Here is a 21,076-nt window from a genome sequence, read left to right as displayed (position 1 = left end):
AGGCTGGCGTAGGGGCGTGGTGATTGGCTCATGTGTTACCTAGGAGGTGTTTCCGTCTGTGGCGGCATGCTGATACAATTTCGCTGCGCTTGTTGAGGGATGACAGGTCTGGACGGTATATAATAAACAGTTTCTCTTTCAAGCATAGGTTGCATCTTTTATTACCACTATTGTAAGGTGTGCTGGATGCAAGAATTTGCCATGTTATTGAATATTCAACATTATTGACTTTGAGGTCCCAAATGTGTTTGCTGAGTTCTGTGGTATTCCGCAGGTTTTGGTTCCTGAAAGAAGCCTTGTGATTGTTCCATCTGGTTTTAAACTCTCCCTCGGTTAATCCTACATATGTGTCGGATGTGTTAATGTCCTTGCGTGTTACCTTAGATTGGTAAACAACTGATGTTTGTAAGCACCCCCCGTTGAGAGGGCAATCAGGTTTCTTGCGGCAGTTGCAGCCTTTGTTGGTTTTGGGGTCGCTCTGTCCGGGGGCCGACGGCTCATTTGCAATTGTTTTGTTGTGGTTTGATCTCAAACCACAACAAAACAATTGCAAATGAGCAATACGTCTGGCATCGGCTTGGCTGCAGGGGCTTCCGGCAGGGGGTCAGCAATGACACCCAGCCGCCTCAGGGGCTCCACTCCTGATTTTCTGACTGGGTTTACTCCCATAGCCTTTCCTTCTCCCAAAGGTACCACAAGGCAGCGGGTGGGGGGAAGGGGAGATGACGACTATTTGACCCACCCGCCTTAACAACAAAGAGTCACCGCCTAAACTAAAGTCTTTTTTTTTTTTGTCCTGTCCAGCTACTCAGGCAAATCGTATAGTTGATGTAGATGCCCATATCGGCTGTTCAGATTTACTTTACAAAAGAGAAGTGTAGGATACCGTATTTTCCGCACTATAAGGCGCACCTAAAAACCACAAATTTTCTCAAAAGCTAACAGTGCGCCTTATAACCCGGTGCGCTTTATTACGATTAATTTTCATAAAGTTTCGATCTCGCAACTTCGGTAAACAGCCGCCATCTTTTTTCCCGGTAGAACAGGAAGCGCTTCTTCTTCTACGCAAGCAACCGCCAAGGAAAGCACCCGCCCCCATAGAACAGGAAGCGCTTTAAGCAACCACCCGCCCCCGGAAGAAGAAGAAAAAACGCGCGGATATCACCGTACGTTTCATTTCCTGTTTACATCTGTAAAGACCACAAAATGGCTCCTACAAAGGACAAGGATCCGGTTCATAAAAAGACGCAATCTCTCCATCCGCACACGGATTACTACCGTATTTCACAGCAACTGATATTCCTGTGAACCGCACTGTGGAACGGGAGCACGTACGGTGAATATTCGCACCACAGGGAATGAGAAGTCATCCTTCACTGTGGTTCTAGCTTGCCATGCTAACTTCCACCCATGGTGATATTCAAAAGGAAGACCTTGCCAAAAGAGACCTTTCCAGCCGGCGTCATCATAAAAGCTAACTCGAAGGGATGGATGGATGAAGAAAAGATGAGCGAGTGGTTAAGGGAAGTTTACGCGAAGAGGCCGGGTGGCTTTTTTCACACAGCTCCGAAGGCGAACACACCTTCACTAAGACGGGCAGACAGCTCCGGACGACATACGCCAACATTTGCCAGTGGATCGTAAATGCCTGGGCAGAAATTTCGGTCACAACTGTGGTCCGAGCTTTCCGGAAGGCAGGATTCACAGAACAACAGCGACACTGACTCCCGATGACTTCGACGAGACGGAACCGGCCATTTTGGATACCACGCTTGCGCAACTTTTCAATTCGGACACCGAAGACGAAGAATTCGAAGGATTTACGAATGAAGAATAACTTCAGAAGGTGAGCGCTATGTTTATTTTGTGTGTTGTGACATTAACGTTCGAGCAACATTATGTTACTATTGCTCTACACCATTTTGAATTTTACTATGTTTGTGATTGCACATTTGCGTACATTTTGGGACAGAGTTGTTAGAACGCTGGTTTTCAATATATTATTAAAGTTTGACTGAACTATCTGACTGTTTTTTTGACATTCACTTTAGCGCAGCGTTTTTTTGACATTCACTTTAGCGCAGCGTAGGCGCGGCTTATAGTCCGGGGCGGCTTATTGGTGGACAAAATTATGAAATATGTAATTCATAGAAGGTGCGGCTAATAATCCGGTGCGCCTTATAGTGCGGAAAATACGGTACTTCTCCTGTTGCCTTATTTGTATTTGACTTTATTAAATGTATTCATATCATCATCGCTTGTCTCCCGGCTGGCCTGGGAACGCCTCGGGATCCCCCGGGAGGAGCTGGACGAAGTGGCTGGGGAGAGGAAAGTCTGGGCTTCCCTGCTTAGGCTGCTGCCCCCGCAACCCGACCTTGGATAAGCGGAAGAAGATGGATGGATGGATGGATAGATATCATCATCGCTTATTGCAAACGCTTATTTACAGTAAGTCATTAATTTGACTTAGGGATGTCCCGATCCGATATTTGGATCGGATCGGCTGCCGATATTTGCCAAAAATTGCGCATCGGCAAGGCATGGGAAAATGCCGATCCAGATCCAGTTTAAAAAAAAAACTGCGGTCCATGTTTTCCAACGCACCTATTTAAATAATACATTCCACTTTTCTGCTGCTCCGTAATTTCCGTTCCGCATTTTCCAGCACACCTTCAACACATCCACAATTCTCATGCAATTGCTTTTAGCTGCTGGCATTACACGACAGGCTCTTCTCACTCTTTCCTGTGTCTCCCTCTCACAGACAGCAAGCGCACCTTCTTACACACGTCACATACTGTCACGTCATACGTCACATACTGTCACGTCACATACGCAGTGTTTCCCACACATTCAATTATTTGTGGCGGCCCGCCACGAAAGAATTACGTCCGCCACAAATGGATTTTTCGGCTTTTGACTCGCTCGACCGCTCATAAAAGCAATGGGACTGTCTGTGAATGTTGCTTGTAGTTACACCTCAAGTGCAGTAGGTGGCGGTAGCCTACTATGCACTATGCAATAGCACTTAATTCACCTGGTGGGCCAGAAGAAGAAGAAGAAGAAGAAGAAGAAGAAGAGGGACGGACGGAAGGCATCAAAATATTCGCCGGCTACTTTTCATAATGATGGCGCTTCCTACGTTTCTACCTCAAACGTCCAAAAGCTGCTGAAAGCCTTGATCCAGGATGCCATGGGGAAAAAAACTTAAATGGTGCCTTTTGGCGACAGTTAGCAGCTTGGTGGCTCATAGCCGGCTAGCTAACGCTTGCTAGCGTGGTAGCATTGCTTCATTTTTACAGGTGTTATAGGTAGATAGTAGTGATGGGACGCCTCCTCTGTGCCCTGTGAGCGGGTCTTTTCTACAGCCGGAGAAATAATAACTAAGAAGAGAAAGCGTCTAAAATTGAATACGTTGGAAAAACTGTTTTTTTTTTAATAAAAATGTGTAAAAATAAATAAATAATAATTTCCAGGTCCACAAGCATCCTCATTCACAACACGTTCTCTTAGATTTCCATGTTATGATACATGTTCACATTATTTATTGACTGTATCTAAAAAAGACAAAACATATATTTTTATTTAAATGAAGTTATGAAATAATCCTAAATGAAATACAATGACTTGGTTTATATTATTGTATATACTAGGTCAGTGGTTCTCAACCTTTTTTCAGCAATGTACCCCCTGTGATTTTTTTTTAAATTCAAGTACCCCCTAATCAGAGCAAAGCATTTTTGGTTGAAAAAAAAAAGATAAAGAAGTAAAATACAGCACTATGTCATCAGTTTCTGATTTATTAAATTGTATAACAGTGCAAAATATTGCTCATTTGTAGTGGTCTTTCTTGAACTATTTGGAAAAAAAAGATATAAAAATAAGTAAAAACTTGTTGAAAAATAAACAAGTGATTCAATTACAAATAAATATTTCTACACCTAGAAGTAATAATCAACTTAAAGTGCCCTCTTTGGGGATTGTATTAGAGATCCATCTGGATTCATGAACTTAATTCTAAACATTTCTTCACAAAAAAAAAAATCTTTAACATCAATATTTATGGAACATGTCCACAAAAAATCTAGCTGTCAACACTGAATATTGCATAGTTACATTTCTTTTCACAGTTCTTTTTGACAGACATTTTAGTGACAAACCTGAGCTTGTGCTTCACTGAGTTTATGAACTTACATTCATATTTTGTTGAAGTATTATTCAATAAATATATAAAGGATTTTTGAATTGTTGCTATTTTTAGAATATTTTTTAAAAATCTCACGTACCCCTTGGCATACCTTCAAGTACCCCCAGGGGTTCGCGTACCCCCATTTGAGAACCACTGTACTAGGTCATAAAATCAGTGTCAGTTGAGTCGATCCATAGGTTGCCTGTAGGGATTTTTAATGTCCAGCAGATGTCATTATTTAGTGACACAGTATCGACACAGTATCAATACAGTTTTGCAATGTGTCAAAACGCTTCATGACGCCTCATCAACCCATCACTAGTAGATAGGTTATAGCTGCATCGCTCGCGGCTCGTCATATATTTAACGTTAATCCGTGATTTCACCGAGCGTTTCACTGACGGTGAGCAGCCTGACGCTGCTTCATTAACACAGCCGCTGTTTGACTCGTGGCCCGGGGCAGACGCTCGTAGTAACAGTCACGTGTTACAATACCGACGAGCTAACGTATCCAGGTTATAACCATGTTGTCAATAAACACACATGGACTGAAGCTAAAATGTCCACTGTCCACTGCAGCATGTGAATGCAATGAAAATAATAAAATCTGAGCCAACCAGCTGTTAAAATGTTGTCCAGGTTAATGTTTTGGCCATTAAAGGCCCTTCATTTCAAGATTTCAACTGTGATTGGGCTTTAAACAGGTGGCTGACCTGTTCAGATGAGTGTAACTGCTACTGGTCAAATAATGTGAAATAGCATTTAATTGTACATGTATGCAATGCCATTTAAATGCAATTATAGATAATAATAATAATAATAATAATAATAAATACTGTGTAGTGTTGTAAATAGTCAACGGGAAGGATTCTATTAAGATATAAGCCATGAGCACTACACAGCCAGAACAAAACCTAGGCAGGACAAGTACAAATATTGGGGCAAGTAGATTTGAGAAGTCAGGCAAGTAGAAAAAAACCTTAACGTTGAACCCTGCATGTGTTGAGCTGCTGCCGCTTAAGGTTAGACGGCACTGTACATAGAGCGCTTCTGCTCGTTAGTAATAAATTCTAATGTTGGATGTTCACTCCTTCACACAGATGAGTATAGAAAAATATTTTCAACGGCCGAAAGGGGCTCGACTTGGAGAGGAGGTAGGCCTACAGTTCGGACCACAGGTGCGACCTGTTCAGCAGCAGCAGCAGGAGGAGGAGGAGGAGGAGGTTGACTGACTGTGGCAGGACACCTCTGCCTCTGTTTCACTTCATGTTGCTGGTAAATAATATGGTTGTAGTAGTAGGCTAAAGTTAAATTATTTAGTATTCACTAATTAAAGGGGCAGAGCTTTAAGAGACATTTTAGCTTTTATATACCGCTGCCGCCCGCCCACCCCCAACCCCCCCGCCGCCCGCCCGCCGACCACACCACCGCAAATAGATGCCTGTCCTGTGGGAAACACTGCATACGTATACGTCCTCTCCCAGCAGAGAGCGAGGTAGCGGCATGGCTAACGTTAGCTGTGATGCTAGCGCAGCCGCTAAGGTGCGCGCCTGCTCAAGCGTCCTCTGCGCACGGCAAATCTATGCCACGCACAAAATCAAATAAAAAAATAAGCGCATAACAATTTTCGACACACGGACACGACAGAGACAACAGTTTTCGTCATCATTGTTCAAATATTGTGACGTCTGTCGAGACGCTTATCTCCATTCGGTGCCACACGTCCACACCATCAAAATGCAGAGGCAAAAATTTCCACATAAACACCGTATGAAAAAATTTGTGATTTTTTTAGTTGTGATTTCCTTCTCTGCATGAAAGTTTAAAAGTAGCATATATTAATGCAGTATGAAGAAGAATGTATTAATGTAGACATGCAAGCCTTGAAAGAACATTTTGAAAATCAAGACTACATTTCCTGCAAATGGGTGCATTTCCCTATATTTTAACTTTAGATTTATTCTCATATCAAACTCTTTTGGCTGTCTTTTTGACACTTACATCAGGCGCCCCCCTCCACACCCTGGATTATAAATAATGTAAATAATTCAATGTGATTATCTTGTGTGATGACTGTATTATGATGATAGTATATATCTGATAGTATATATCTGTATCATGAATCAATTTAAGTGGACCCCGACTTAAACAAGTTGAAAAACTTATTTGGGTGTTACCATTTAGTGGTCAATTGTACGGAATATGTACTTCACTGTGCAACCTACTAATAAAAGTCCCAATCAATCAATCAAAACACATAGAATCATCATACTGCTGTGATTATATGCATCAAGTGTTCATTCAAGGCTAAGGCAAAATATCGAGATATATATTGTGTATCGCAATATGGCCTTAAAATATCGCAATATTAAAAAAAGGCCATATCGCCCAGCCCTAGTTCAATGATGACATTTCTGTTTGTCCTGTATAATTTTGTCTATTTTGTGTTTATCCTTGAATAAACAGGTCAGTTTCTTGTTACCAACCGTTGTGTATTATTCAAACTCCCCTAATTCAGCTGGCTAGTTGTTATCAAGAGTACTAAAACCCTTTTCAACATGATTCTGACAACTATGTAGGCTAAATAACTTTAAACTTTAATACATGCTCGGATAGGCCAGTATCGGTATCGGTCAGTATCGGTATCGGATCGCAAGTGCAAAAACAATATCGGTATCGGATCAGAAGTGCAAAAACCTGGATCGGGACATCCCTAATTTGACTTAGTCATTATTTTGACTTAGTAAATATTGACTTACTAAGACAAAAAGAAGTGCAAAAACCTGGATCGGGACATCCCTAATTTGACTTAGTCATTATTTTGACTTAGTAAATATTGACTTACTAAGACAAAATAATGACTAAGTCAAATTAGGGATGTCCCGATCCAGGTTTTTGCACTTCTGATCCGATACCGATATTGTTTTTGCACTTAGTAAATATTGACTTACTAAGACAAAATAATGACATACTTAGTATCTCAGGTAACTAGGACTGTTTTGTGTTTTGTTTTTACTTTACGGAGAAAATATCGAGATATATATCGTATATTGCCATTCAGCATACGGAGCTGAAAACACAACCAAAAATTGTAGGCTTCTTCACGCGATGAACCCGGCCTACTTCACCACAGTCTGTAGTCTATTGCCCCCCCAGGCAGCAATGACATGGAGACGTGATGGTGGCGACAGGCCAAATTACACTGTTCCTTACACCCACCCAGCACCTTCCCCGTTCGTCCGCCTGTCCCGGGCGTCGCCCCCTTCCCCCTGGAGAGACCACCTTAACTAACAAATTTTCTGGGGGAAAACTGAACTGTAATAGCCACTTATTTTTTATCTTTGTAGACTCAGAAATGTGGTAATAAAGCAAGATCTAACAACTTGACAGCAGTTACCATAATCAACTCATTTTTAAATGTTGCAATAAAAAAATCAAACTGAAACAATTTTTATTTCTTAAAGGGGAACATTATCACAATTTCAGAAGGGTCAAAACCATTAAAAATCAGTTCCCAGTGGCTTATTTTATTTTTCGAAGTTTTTTTCAAAATTTTACCCATCACGCAATATCCCTAAAAAAAAGCTTTAAAGTGCCTGATTTTAACCATCGTTATATACACCAGTCCATTTTCCTGTGACGTCACACAGTGATGCCAATACAAACAAACATGGCGGATAGAACAGCAAATTATAGCGACATTAGCTCGGATTCAGACTCGGATTTCAGCGGCTTAAGCGATTCAACAGATTACGCATGTATTGAAACGGATGGTTGTAGTGTGTCTCTGTCGTAGCATAGCTTTCGTCGGTAAAGTGTGCGGGACAAACGACTGACCATTTCGTCGGCTTTCCCCACACCCTCGTATTTTGAACAAAATGTGTCCAATTTCTTGCCACTTTCGCAACTTTGGGCCACTGGTGCAACTTGAATCCGTCCCTGACAAAAACACCGACGAAAGTGAGAAAATGGCGGATTGCTTCCCGATGTGACGTCAAGTTGTGACGTCATCGCTCCGAGAGCGAATAATAGAAAGGCGTTTATTTCGCCAAAATTCACCCATTTAGAATTCGGAAATCGGTTAAAAAAATATATGGTCTTTTTTCTGCAACATCAAGGTACCGTATTTTCCGCACTATAAGGCGCACCGGATTATTAGCCGCACCTTCAATGAATGGCATATTTCATAACTTTGTCCACCAATAAGCCGCCCCGGACTATAAGCCGCGCCTACGCTGCGCTAAAGGGAATGTCAAAAAAACAGTCAGATAGGTCAGTCAAACTTTAATAATATATTAAAAACCAGCGTTCTAACAACTCTGTTCACTCCCAAAATGTACGCAAATGTGCAATCACAAACATAGTAAAATTCAAAATAGTGCAGAGCAATAGCAACATAATGTTGCTCGAACGTTAATGTCACAACACACAAAATAAACATAGCGCTCACTTTCTGAAGTTATTCTTCATTCGTAAATCCTTCGTCTTCGGTGTCCGAAGTGAAAAGTTGGGCAAATTTACGATCCACTGGCAGATGTTGGCGTCGTCTGGCGCTGCCTCCTCGTCTTAGTGAAGGTGTGTTCGCCTTCTGTCATCCATTGTTCCCACGCAGTTAGCAGTCTAGCTTCGAATGCCCTGTTGACACCAATATCTAGCGGCTGGAGGTCTTTTGTCAATCCACCCGGAATGACGGCGAGTATTGAATTAAGCGCGTAAGCGTGTCTCTCAATGTGCTGTTATGAGCTAGCAAATATAACAACTACACTACCCAGCATGCAACGATAGTTACGAGCATGCGCGGTAGCCCTGAGAAGCGTTGTTGTATGCTGGGAGTTAGAATGTGGTTATGAGCACGCTGTGAGTAAACGTTGAGAACTCAGTTAACACGCCTCGTCTGCATTATTTATAATTAGACAGACAACACACTTAATAGGAGCCATTTTGGGGTCTTTACATAAACACACAAATGGAAATGAAACGTCACATATCCCAGCATGCACCGCGCGCTTCTTCTACGGGGAAAAAAGATGGCGGCTGTTTACCGTAGTTGCGAGACCTAAACTTTATGAAAATGAATCTTAATATTTATCCATATATAAAGCGCACCGGGTTATAAGGCGCACTGTCAGCTTTTGAGAAAATTTGTGGTTTTTAGGTGCGCCTTATAGTGCGGAAAATACGGTATATATTGACGCTTACATAGGTCTGGTGATAATGTTCCCCTTTAACACACACAAAAGTAACGAAAATTGGTACCGTTGAGTACCGGTATGGATTCCCAGGTACTGGGGAATTGGTACAGTATCGGACTGAACGGAACAGTACCCATCCCTAGGTGGCAGTGATGCGCTCACCAACTGCCAAAAAACAGCGGACAAGAAAACACTTATGTCGCCAACGTCTCCACTTTGCTGAAGAAAACATTTTTGGTCTTTTTGTTGAAAATCATCATCACCACGCTCCTCCGCATGGTAATGGCTTGTGTCGTCGTCGCATAATCAAACAAACACATTACAGGAGGCGAAAAAATGACTTCCAACCAAGCGGAAAGCCATTGAGAGCACCTTCGGTTTTGAATGAGCGCGTCCGCCAACGCACGCCGCCCTCTTTATAGCCCCGCGGCGACACAGGGAAGCATCTTTTATGGACGACACAATTTCCTTTACAGCGCAACGCTGTGATGTTTGTTTGCTCACTTCATTAGTCGCATTTTGCCAATGGGCGCCTTTTTTTTTTTTTTTTTTTTGCTGATTCATCATATTCTGTCGTGTTTGCTAATTGTTTAGTTGTAAGCGGCTTAAGGAGTATTGCTTTGTGTAATTTTAGGACACAACTGCACGGGAGGGGCCGGGGGGGACAATCGATGGTTTGCCATTGTTTGTCGTGGATGACGCACTGTTAGCGACAGAAGCATTGACTGATCAATATCATGCACAGATACATATTAGCACAGACACATATTAGCAAAAGGTGCAATGTGTGGGGTATACATTTGTTGTTGACTCCTAGCACACATGGCTGTTTGTGTGTGTGAATGTGTGTTCTTGTATTTATACCCTTCTTGAGACATCAACAAGGAAAAGTAACGGTGAACAAGTTATGACATAAATCATGGTCCCAATACGGAAAACCATTGCATCTAATAGAGAATGTCTCATCTGCAACCCTGGTGGGGAAACCTATCAAAATTAGGGTGGTGCCAAAGAGGAAAGACTTTGCAAATTGACTGTGTTTTAAAAGTGCTCCCTCTCTGGTCAACATATGAAACAACAAGTGTGTGTAATAATTTGAAGTGCTCCCCCTCTGGCCCACATATGTAATAACAAGTGTGTGTAAGAGATTTAAAAGCGTCCCCTTTAGCCAAAACTAATATAAAAAAATAAATAGAGCAGTGGTTCTTAACCTTGTTGGAGGTACCGAACCCCACCAGTTTCATATGCGCATTCACCAAACCCTTCTATAATGACAAATAAAATGTTGGGTTTTTTTCAAATTCAAGACAAAGTTATATGTTTTTGGTAACACTTTAGTATGGGGAACATATTCTAAGTAACAAAGACTTAATTTAGAGTTTTTTGGACACTAGGAGAACATATTCTAAGTAACAAAGACTTAATTTAGAGTTATTTGGTTAGGGTTAGGGTTATAATGAGGCCATGCCAAATAAGGCATTAATAAGTACTTAATAATGACTAGTTAAGAGCCAGTATGTTACTAATTTGCTTGTTAATAAGCAACTAATTAATGGTGAATATGTTCTCCATACTAAAGTGTTACCATGTTTTATTACTTGTGCATAAAATGAACCGTGCATGAACATCACCTTGTTCAAAGAACAAAACCAACACAGTGCATAAACTCACAATAAATTACACACCTGCAAATCAGTCTGACTTCTGCTGTTGCCGTATCCGTAATACGCCGATAGGGAGAAGTTTTTATTTACACGATGAGTCGGGTGTGTCTTGACCTCCGCCGAACCCCTGAGCCCGACTCACCGAACCCCTAGGGTTCGATCGAACCCAGGTTAAGAACCACTGATATAGAGACATGTTGTAATAACTTGAAGTAAATAATGAATATTAAAAACCAATTACAAACAAAAAATTAAAAAATTAACTAAAAGCTTACCTTTTTTTATATTTGCATAGTATGTATATATTATTATTGTTGTAAATACAAATCTTTATATATCTAAAAAGGGTGGTCCTACAAAGGTAGGCATTTTTCGGAGGTCTCAAGGAGGTAACGAATACAAGAGTGTGGAATTTGTGGGGGTGTGTGTGTGTGTGTGTGTGTGTGTGTGTGTGTGTGTGTGTGTGTGTGTGTGTGTGTGTGTGTGTGTTCTGGCAATGCTTACTTAATGGGGACATCGCTCTGTTTACACAGTCACCTTTAGGGGACCTCTGACGGTATGGGGACAAAAAAACAGGTCCCCTAAAGGGAAACCGTTTTAAATGATAGTCTGATCCATTCTATATCCTTCTATATATGGTAGTTGGTGTTGCAGATAACTTCATTACTGCTAAATAGCAGTTTTCAGTAATGTCACAGAAGATGCAGGACTTGCTTTAACATTCAAGTGGTGAAACTTCCTTTAAGAGGACAGCTGTAGTGCTGTATTCTGAGGATCATGTCATATTTAATTTGAACTTTTTTTTATTTTTTTATTATTTTTTTAAATGGTCCTTATTAGTCACATACAAATTTGTGTGAATTATGCTAAATTGTTTAAATGTGGTCCCCATGAACCATATTAACTCTTTTTCCCCAGGGTCCCCAGTAAGAATGATCAGCACATTACTTCATCGATCCAGAGATTTAAAGACGTGTATGAGCTAACTGGGCAGTGGCCATTTTACACCATTTTTTTATGCCTCCACAACCTGTAGAAAGGGTGGTCCCCACAAGTCATGATCAAAAACTTGGTCCCCATTCCAAATGATAACCTGTAAGTGTGTGTGTGTGTGTGTGTGTGTGTGTGTGTGTGTGTGTGTGTGTGTGTGTGTGTGTGTGTGTGTGTGTGTGTGTGTGTGGCCTCTTGTTAAGCAGGCAGGATTTTAAAAAGGAAGGGTTCAAAGGTTAAAGGTCATGATTGTATTTGAGAGGAAGTACCAGGGGGTGAAGGTTGCCTCATGTTATGTTTTTTGTTATGGAAGGTGAGTTTATACAAGGTAGACTGTAAAAACAAATGCACCATAAAAATAAAAAATAAAAAATATATATAGAGGCTATAGTGTTTACCTACTTCCATTATTTGATTTACAACGCTGCACCGCAATAACAACAACAGCATTTCCTCGCTTGAATGTGGCAGAAAGTTCCAGCTAACTCGTCGTTGCGGGACGACGGAAGCTGGCAAATTGTTTTGAAAAGGAGGTTCATGTGAGGCTTTCTGCAGTATTGGGTAACATCTCTGAAATAACTCAAAAGGAAATTGCAAAAGGGTCACTGTGAGCGTTAAAAAAGAAAGGAAATTCATTGCCGGCTTTTTAAGAAAAACATCTTTGTATTGTATTGTGTTCCTTTCAGAAACAGCGCCGCCTCATATTTCATCTTCTGGTATATGCTGTCAAGGGAGAACACCATATAAAGTAAACTTAGAGTAGTCAGTGTACATCTTGTGCAGATCAGGGGTGTCCAATGTGCAGCCCGGGGGTCATTTGAGGCCCATTGGGTGTTTTTTATTGGCCCGCGACACATTCTATAGACCAGGGGTATCCAAACTAGGACCTGCGGGTCAACTGCAGCCCACCGGCGTCTTCAATTTGGCTCGCGAGACGGCACGTGTTCAACAAGCAATCTGGGTAACATAAGTGACTCAGGCCAGTGGGGGCGGTATAGCTCGGTTGGTAGAGCGGCCGTGCCAGCAACTTGAGGGTTCCAGGTTCGATCCCCGCTTCCGCCATCCTAGTCACTGCCGTTGTGTCCTTGGGCAAGACACTTTACCCCATACTTGCCAACCCTCCCGAATTTTCCGGGAGACTCCCGAAATTCAGCGCCTCTCCCGAAAACCTCCCGGGACAAATATTCTCCCGAAAATCTCCCGGTTTTCAGCCGGAGCTGGAGGCCACGCCCCCTCCAGCTCCATGCAGACCTGAGTGAGGACAGCCTTTTTTCATGACGGGAGGACAACAGGGTGACAAGAACTAAATCATCCAGACTAGAGATAAATTGTATTATTATGTTTATCTTACCTACAAATAAATATTTTTGTTAATTAAAAAAAAAAAAGAAACTAAATACATTTTTACTATATTTTGCTAAAAACATCAAAATTAATTGTATTTTTATTTGTATTTTTTCTGACTCCTTATTACATCCAGCCATAAAATTATACATTTAAATAAACATGTTTGAAATAATTAATTTTAAATGATCATAATAATTCATTTAAAATGACCTTATCTAATTATTAAAATAATTGCTTGTTTATCAACAACTTTAGCATTTTATTCATTACATTTTGAAGCTCTCAGAAGCCAAGTTATGTTATATTCCTTAAGATTTATTTATGCAAGTTTGAAGTATCAATTATCTAAACACAGTTTTGTTTGCACATTTTCAGGATGTGTATATATATATATATATATATATATATACATATATATATATATATATATATATATATATGTGTGTGTATGGAATGCTTGACTTGGTGAATTCTAGCTGTCAATATACTCCTCCCCTCTTAACCACGCCCCCAACAACGCCCCCCCCCACCCCCCACCTCCCGAAATCGGAGGTCTCAAAGTTGGCAAGTATGCTTTACCCACCTGCTCCCAGTGCCACCCACACTGGTTTAAATGTAACTTAGATATTGGGTTTCACTATGTAAAGCGCTTTGAGTCACTAGAGAAAAGCGCTATATAAATATAATTCACTTCAGTTACCACAAAGTACCGTATATTTCGGCTCATAGGGCGCACCGGATTAAAAGGCGCAATGCCTATGAGCGGGTCTATTCAGGTTTTTTTTCATCCAAAAGGCGCATTGAAAGGGTTATATTATGATTTTTTTTCGAAATTTAAAACATTTCATAACATGTAATGGTGGTTCTTTGGTCAAAATGTTGCATAGATTATGTTTTACAGACCATTTTCAAGTAGATTTCTGACCGTCTCTTCACCGTGGGCGGTCTTATTTACGTGGCTCACCTTCGACAGCGTCTTCTCCCCGTCATCTTTGTTGTAGCGGTGTAGCGTGCAAGGACGGGAGTGGAAGACATGTCAAAAGATGGCGCTAACTGTTTTAATGACATTCAGGCTTAAATCAATAACGTAGCAGCATTTCCTCATCCGTGGCTCAATAGTGCAACATCAACGGCGGAAATGTGTCCCGTGAAAAAAACGTCCGACCGGAACCCTCTAATAACTTAAGTTCCTTGAGTGAATTATGTAAACCCACAGATATAAGTAAGAACTTTACACTATTTTGTATTAGGAATGGCAACAGCGGAAGATGAATGCCACATAAGAAGGTAGAGAAAAAGCTGTGGCGTCAGCACGGACTGCAATTGCGGAAGCGCACACATTTTCAGGACTCATGCAGATCCCAATTGCATATCAGCAGGTACTAGAAGGTAAGAAAAGTTGGTTTTGCATAATATCGCGAAACAAAACGCCAGATAATATGTCTGTCAATAGGTGCCATTTTGCGGTCCTTATACACAAACCATAATAACACTCGTATGTTTAATGTGCCGACAATCCATCAAGCGGTGCGGCTTCATAGCTTACCGAAGTCGTACAAAAAACATTTTGACAGATTTTTGCTTTAAAATGTAATATCGGAAATTATCGGTATCTGTTTCAAAATTATCGGTATCGGTTTCAAAAAGTAACATTTATGACTTTTTAAAACGCCGCTGTGTACACGGACGTAGGGAGAAGTACAGAGCGCCAATAAACCTTAAAGGCAGTGCCTTTGCGTGCCGGCCCAGTCACAAAATATCTACGACTTTTCACGCACACAAGTGAATGAAATGCATACTTGGTCAACAGCCATACAGGTCACACTGAGGGTGGCCGTATAAACAACTTTAACACTGTTACAAATATGCGCCACACTGTGAACCCACACCAAACAAGAATGACAAACACATTTCGGGAGAACAACCGCACCGTAATACAACATAAACACAACAGAACATATACCCAGAACCCCTTGCAGCACTAACTCTTCCAGGACGCTACAATATACAACCCCCCCACCTCAACCTCCTCATGCTCTCTCAGAGAGAGCATGTTCCAAATTCCAAGTTGCTGTTTTGAGGCATGTTAAAAAAAATAATGCACTTTGTGACTTCAATAATAAATATGGCAGTGCCATGTTGGCATTTTTTTTCCATAACTTTAGTTGGTTTATTTTGGAAAACCTTGTTACATTGTTTAATGCAGGGGTGCTCACACTTTTTCTGCAGGCGAGCTACTTTTCAATTGATCAAGTCGTGGGGATCTACCTCATTCCTATCTATAATTTACATTTACTTATTTATGAAATATATGTTTTTGTTAACAAGTTAAAGGTGTTTAATGATAATGCAAGCATGTTTAACACATATAGTTAATATTGTTAAAAAATTAAAGGTGTTTAATGATAATACAAGCATGTTTAATACATATAGTTAATATTGTTAACAAGTTAAAGGTGTTTAATGATAATACAAGCATGTTTAACACATATAGTTAATATTGTTAATAAGCTAAAGGTGTTTAATGATAATACAAGCATGTTTAACACATAGTTAATATTGTTAATAAGTTAAAGGTGTTTAATGATAATACAAGCATGTTTAACACATATAGTTAATATTGTTAATAAGTTAAAGGTGTTTAATGATAATGCAAGCATGTTTAACACATATAGTAAACATTGTTAAAAAATTAAAGGTGTTTAATGATAATACAAGCATGTTTAATACATATAGTTAATATTGTTAACAACTTAAAGGTGTTTAAAGATAATACAAGCATGTTTAACACATATAGTTAATATTGTTAATAAGTTAAAGGTGTTTAAAGATAATACAAGCATTTTTAACACACATAGATTCCTTTCTTTCATGAAGACAAGAATATAAGTTGGTGTATTACCTGATTCTGATGACTTGCATTGATAGGAATCAGACAGTGGTGATGATAACGTCCGCATTTTCGAATGGAGGAGAAAAAAAGTCCTCCTTTCTGTCCAATACCACATGAAAGTGGTTGGTTTTTGGCATCTTATTTGTCCAGCTTCCGTACTCCTTTGTATGCACTTTACAAGAAATACATTGTCGGCAAACTCCGTAGCTTGCTAGCTTGTGCACGCCAGCTTTCTGATACTCTTATTTTGGTAGCGCAACTGTGCAACTGTGCAGTCGGTCTTTGGAGTTTTGACGACAGGTACGGCGCCAGAGTCTGTTGAAATAAAGTGTTTCTCGCCTTCCAGTCGGTAATTTTAATGAGCTGGCAGCAGCCAGCGTCATCTCAGAAGACCCTCGGGTGCCGTGAATGTCAATCAAGTGACGAAAGTGACGTCATAGTGAAGATTTATGATCGCTCATTTTTAGGACTATTTTTTTAATGCCTGGCTGGTGATCGACTGACACACCCTCCGAGATCGACCGGTAGCTCGCGATCGACGTAATGAGCACCCCTGGTTTAATGCACCCAACGGGGCATCACAACAAAATTAGGCATAATAATGTGTTAATTCCACGACTGTATACTGTATATCGGTATAGGTTGATATCGGAATCGGTAATTAAGAGTTGGACAATATCGGAATATCGGATATCGGCAAAAAGGCCATTATCGGACATCTCTAACTAAAATAAATTTAAAAAAAAGAGGTGAATAAAAAAAAAAAAACACATACCTGCATCGTGTTTAAATCACAAAAGGAGATTTGTGCGAGTTCCTTCACTGCCAAACATCCATCCATTTCCTACCGCTTGTCCCTGCCTATATGGAAACAATACACTTTCAGTACTTATAGCAGGATGGCTTGGCACGGTAACGCGCATGCGCGCGCACACACACACACCCTCATGAGGGCTAGCTTGATAGTTAGCTTGCTTTTCCCTCGCCCAAAATGTCCCCAAAACTACACTACACTAAATGAAATAAGACAATAAACTTTTCTTATGATCATTACGTCAAAATTATTTGCGTTAAGTGGTTATTTTAACTTCCGAAAAGTAACTTTTCATCGTCCATTGCTCCAACACACGTACCTACCTCAGTCAGGTGGAAAGCAATCAGGCTGAAGAGACGCGGAAGCGACGTAACATCTTTTGCACTTCAAAATAAAGCTCGCTAATATAGGAAGTACAAAAATAAAACCACAAATGTTCAATAAAGTCTCAAATAAATATAAAGAGAAACAAAACCATTGTTGGTGAAATTAATACATGAATAAAAATATTTGTAAATGTTTTACTTCTCACATTGGGGTTTGTGCACTGGAGTCTGATATAAATCACATTTTACTTGCAGTGTAAACAGTCAGCAGGAGGAAAAAAATCCTGTCACGGTATTTACAAATGTGAGCTGGTTTCTGTCTAAGAGCCTTCAAAGTTCAACTCAATAAAAAATGGTTACACCGGCGGCCATGTTGAAAAAATGTCATCCCAGTGAAGAGACACAGAGTACAAACACATGTTTGATGCCGGCGAGCTATAGAGCGATCTGCATTCCGCTTTTACGGTTTTCAAAACATCAAGCCTCATTTGCATGAAGCGTGCGTGATTATGCACGTCAACATGGCCGATTCCATGGTTTGATCAGCGCGCACCAAAAAAAAAAAAAAAAAAAACACCAAAAAAAAAACTGCTGTGACAGCTTTCACATCTGTCGCCAGTTGCGAGAAAGGGGATGGGGGGGTGGAAAACATTCCCAGCAGAGGTCGGGATGAGTGGCGTGCGTGATGGAATCATCCGACGGGAGCTCGCCGAGCCCGAGGAGAAAGCGACATGCGGTAAATGAGAGAACGCGTTCTCTCCGGATGAGCTCAGAGCTTTTTGAATTATTGCGTAATCCCATTTGTTACTCGGGGAACGATGACATGAGGGCCACAATCGAGTTGTCTCCAAAAAGTCATTACCTGTGCTCATAATCACAGGCGCCGTGATTTCATTTCCCTGCCGGCGTCCAAAGGAGCCGAGCTGTGCGGCGACAGGCGTCCGATACTTTCGCTGTGGATTCCGGCGGGCGTTTGTTTTGATTTATGTCACTCGGGCTCAAGCACGTGGCGGGTAAACAAGCGTACTCCTGACAGGAAGTCTATTGGATGCTTGGCAAAGGAGACATCTTGTTCTCACCCGAGTATAGGGATTTTTGGGGGGAACTTTCAGGAAAAGTCAGGAATACATGGTGTTTACGTGACGTCACACATCCGGGTTATCCCGGGTCATCCGCCATCTTGGGAGGCAAACAAAACACACCTGGCCTAGTTGACACGCTTCACGATTATTGACAATAGCTTCGAGCAAACACTGGTGAAAGGCGCATAATGGTTATTTCCTGTTGGGTGAATGGATGTACAAATCGACGGGATGGATCAGTGCAGCGAGGATTTTTCAGTATTCCTAAAATTAGACACAACGAAGGAGAACAGACAAGGAAAATCAGCGAGGAGAGACGACGCTTGTGGTTGGCAAGCATCAACAGGAAAGAGGAGCCATCTCAACATTCCAAAATATGTTCTCATCACTTTGTAACAGGTAGGATTACGTCTCAATCTGTTTATTAAACATTTTAGAACGATGTATTGTTTATTTTTTTGTCAATTTGCTATTCTCGAAGCCCTTTATGGGATGGACCACGAAAGCGAAAGCCCCCCCCCCCCCCCCCCCCCTCAGGATATATAGCGCCCATCTCAGCCCAGGTTGCTTGTACACGAAATGAGTTGTAGATCTCAATGGATAAAATATTTAGGTATCAACCTTGTCATAAGTTAGATACATTAGAGATGCACTTTTGTTTGGTAATTACATAAGTGTTGCAATGAAATAAATGTTGTTGTTTTTTTTACCCCCAGGCAATCCAGCAGCTTTGTACGACAGGGCTAACCCAGACTGGGCACCAACCCTGAAGCTTTCAGCCAAATTGACACCAAAGAAGTCGGAGAAAAAGAAACAACAATCAACCTACTCAGTTAATAGGTAAAACTTTCTTCTTTTTTATCAAACACCAATACTTATAAATGTATGCATATGTCCTGTTATGTAGACTCCCCTATGTATGCCTCCGACCTTTAATAAGTATATTGACCTTGTACATATACATATACATGAACATCAACATGTGTAGTGTTATAACATCATGATCTATAAGTGCATGGATGTTGAGGTAGTGTTTTATTGTTGATTCTATTTACTCTATTATCAACCTCAATTATTGAGATGGATTTTTGTTTCAAATTTTAAGATACAACAGAGTTATGGAAAGGCAGAAAAGCAAAGAGAAGATAACTGCAGCCAAGGCCTTGATAGATCTCTTTCATGAACCAGGACCATCGGTTGATGTAGAGGACAGAGACCTTCCCGATGTTGAACCAAGGCCGGTGTGTGAGTTTGCACTGAAGGGCGCACTGGAGACTTCAAGTGAGACAACAGATGTATGTGTGGACCCATTGAGAAACAGTCAGGTGGACAGTGAAATTCAAAGGCTACTGACTGAAAACATGGCTCTAAGAGATCAAGTGAAGGACAACATGTATAGTGAAGATGGTTTCGTAGGTCAGAATGACAAAGTTAAATATTATACTGGACTCCCAGGTTTTACCACTCTAATGGCGCTATTTCATTTTGTGAAGGATTTTATTCCCAAAACTAGGAGCAATGCGGAACTTGGACAATTCACAAGATTGGTAATGACTCTAATGCGAGTAAAGCTGAACTTACCCATTCAAGATTTAGCATACAGGTTCAAAACTTCACCATCAACTGTTTCAATAACTTTTTTAACAGTGATACATGTGTTGTATGTGAGACTGAAACATATGCTCTACTGGCCAGAGAGGGAAGAACTCAGAAAAACCATGCCTGTGGAATTCCAAAAACATTTTGGTCAAAAGACTGCTGTTATTATAGATTGTTTTGAGGTTTTCATTCAACGGCCAAAGAATCTAATGGCAAGAGCACAGACCTGGTCCTCCTACAAACATAACAACACTGTCAAATTTCTGATTGGTATAACACCACAAGGATCAATTTCTTTCCTCTCAAAAGCTTGGGGTGGAAGAGCAAGTGATAAATATATAACTGAAAACTGTGGACTTCTGACAAAGCTTTTACCTGGAGATCTTGTGTTGGCGGACAGGGGTTTTGATATTGCCGATAGTGTTGGCATGTGTTGTGCACAAGTCAACATACCAAGTTTCACTAGAGGAAAGTCACAATTATCACCTATTGATGTTGAGACAACAAGACAAATTGCCCATGTGAGAATACACGTAGAAAGAGTTATCGGCCTTGTACGCAACAAGTACACAATGTTACAGGACAAACTACCCATAGACTTTCTAATGTGTGATGAGGGTGTTCCAACAGTTGACAAAATTGCGACAGTTGCTTGTGCATTGACAAATATGTGCGAATCTGTGGTGCCTTTTAATTGATTTCAAGGTTAACCAGTGTGTAATTGACAAAGTTACAGGTGTCCTGATCATATCAATTTATTAAGTGCTGATCATCAGGATGCAGGAACTGTTCATGCATGTATACAGCATACTTGTTTGCTATGTTCATTATTATCTTGTGTATTGCCATGTTATGTTTAATTTTCAAAATGTATCAAACAAATGTAAATTATTAGTGTTTATTTGAGTTTTATAAAGGGTTTTATCTTGATCCATTCGTTTGTATGCATGTGATGGACACAATGTATATAAAATCATATA

General features: G+C 40.6%; 1 protein-coding gene and 1 long non-coding RNA gene across 2 annotated transcripts in view; one reads left to right on the top strand and one right to left on the bottom strand.

Moving 5' to 3' along the window:
* The window catches only part of LOC133621797 (protein ELFN1-like), a 234,990-nt gene extending 217,857 nt beyond the window's left edge, over positions 1-17,133 (bottom strand). Inside the window, exon 1 of the mRNA XM_061984158.2 lies at positions 17,051-17,133. The gene's annotated coding sequence lies outside the window, so the exon portion shown is untranslated. The remainder of the gene's footprint in view (positions 1-17,050) is intronic.
* A 1,897-nt stretch (positions 17,134-19,030) lies between these two features.
* Positions 19,031-20,576, top strand: LOC133621795 (uncharacterized). Its single transcript, XR_009817695.1, has 2 exons — positions 19,031-19,337; positions 19,603-20,576. It is a non-coding gene; the product is annotated as an uncharacterized lncRNA (long non-coding RNA).
* The last annotated feature ends 500 nt before the right edge of the window (positions 20,577-21,076 follow it).

This window comes from Nerophis lumbriciformis, linkage group LG25, assembly GCF_033978685.3.
Source record: "Nerophis lumbriciformis linkage group LG25, RoL_Nlum_v2.1, whole genome shotgun sequence".
In the NCBI taxonomy this organism is placed as follows: domain Eukaryota; kingdom Metazoa; phylum Chordata; class Actinopteri; order Syngnathiformes; family Syngnathidae; genus Nerophis; species Nerophis lumbriciformis.
The sequence above is the reverse complement of the archived record's forward strand: the minus strand, read 5'-3'. Positions and strand labels throughout refer to the sequence as shown.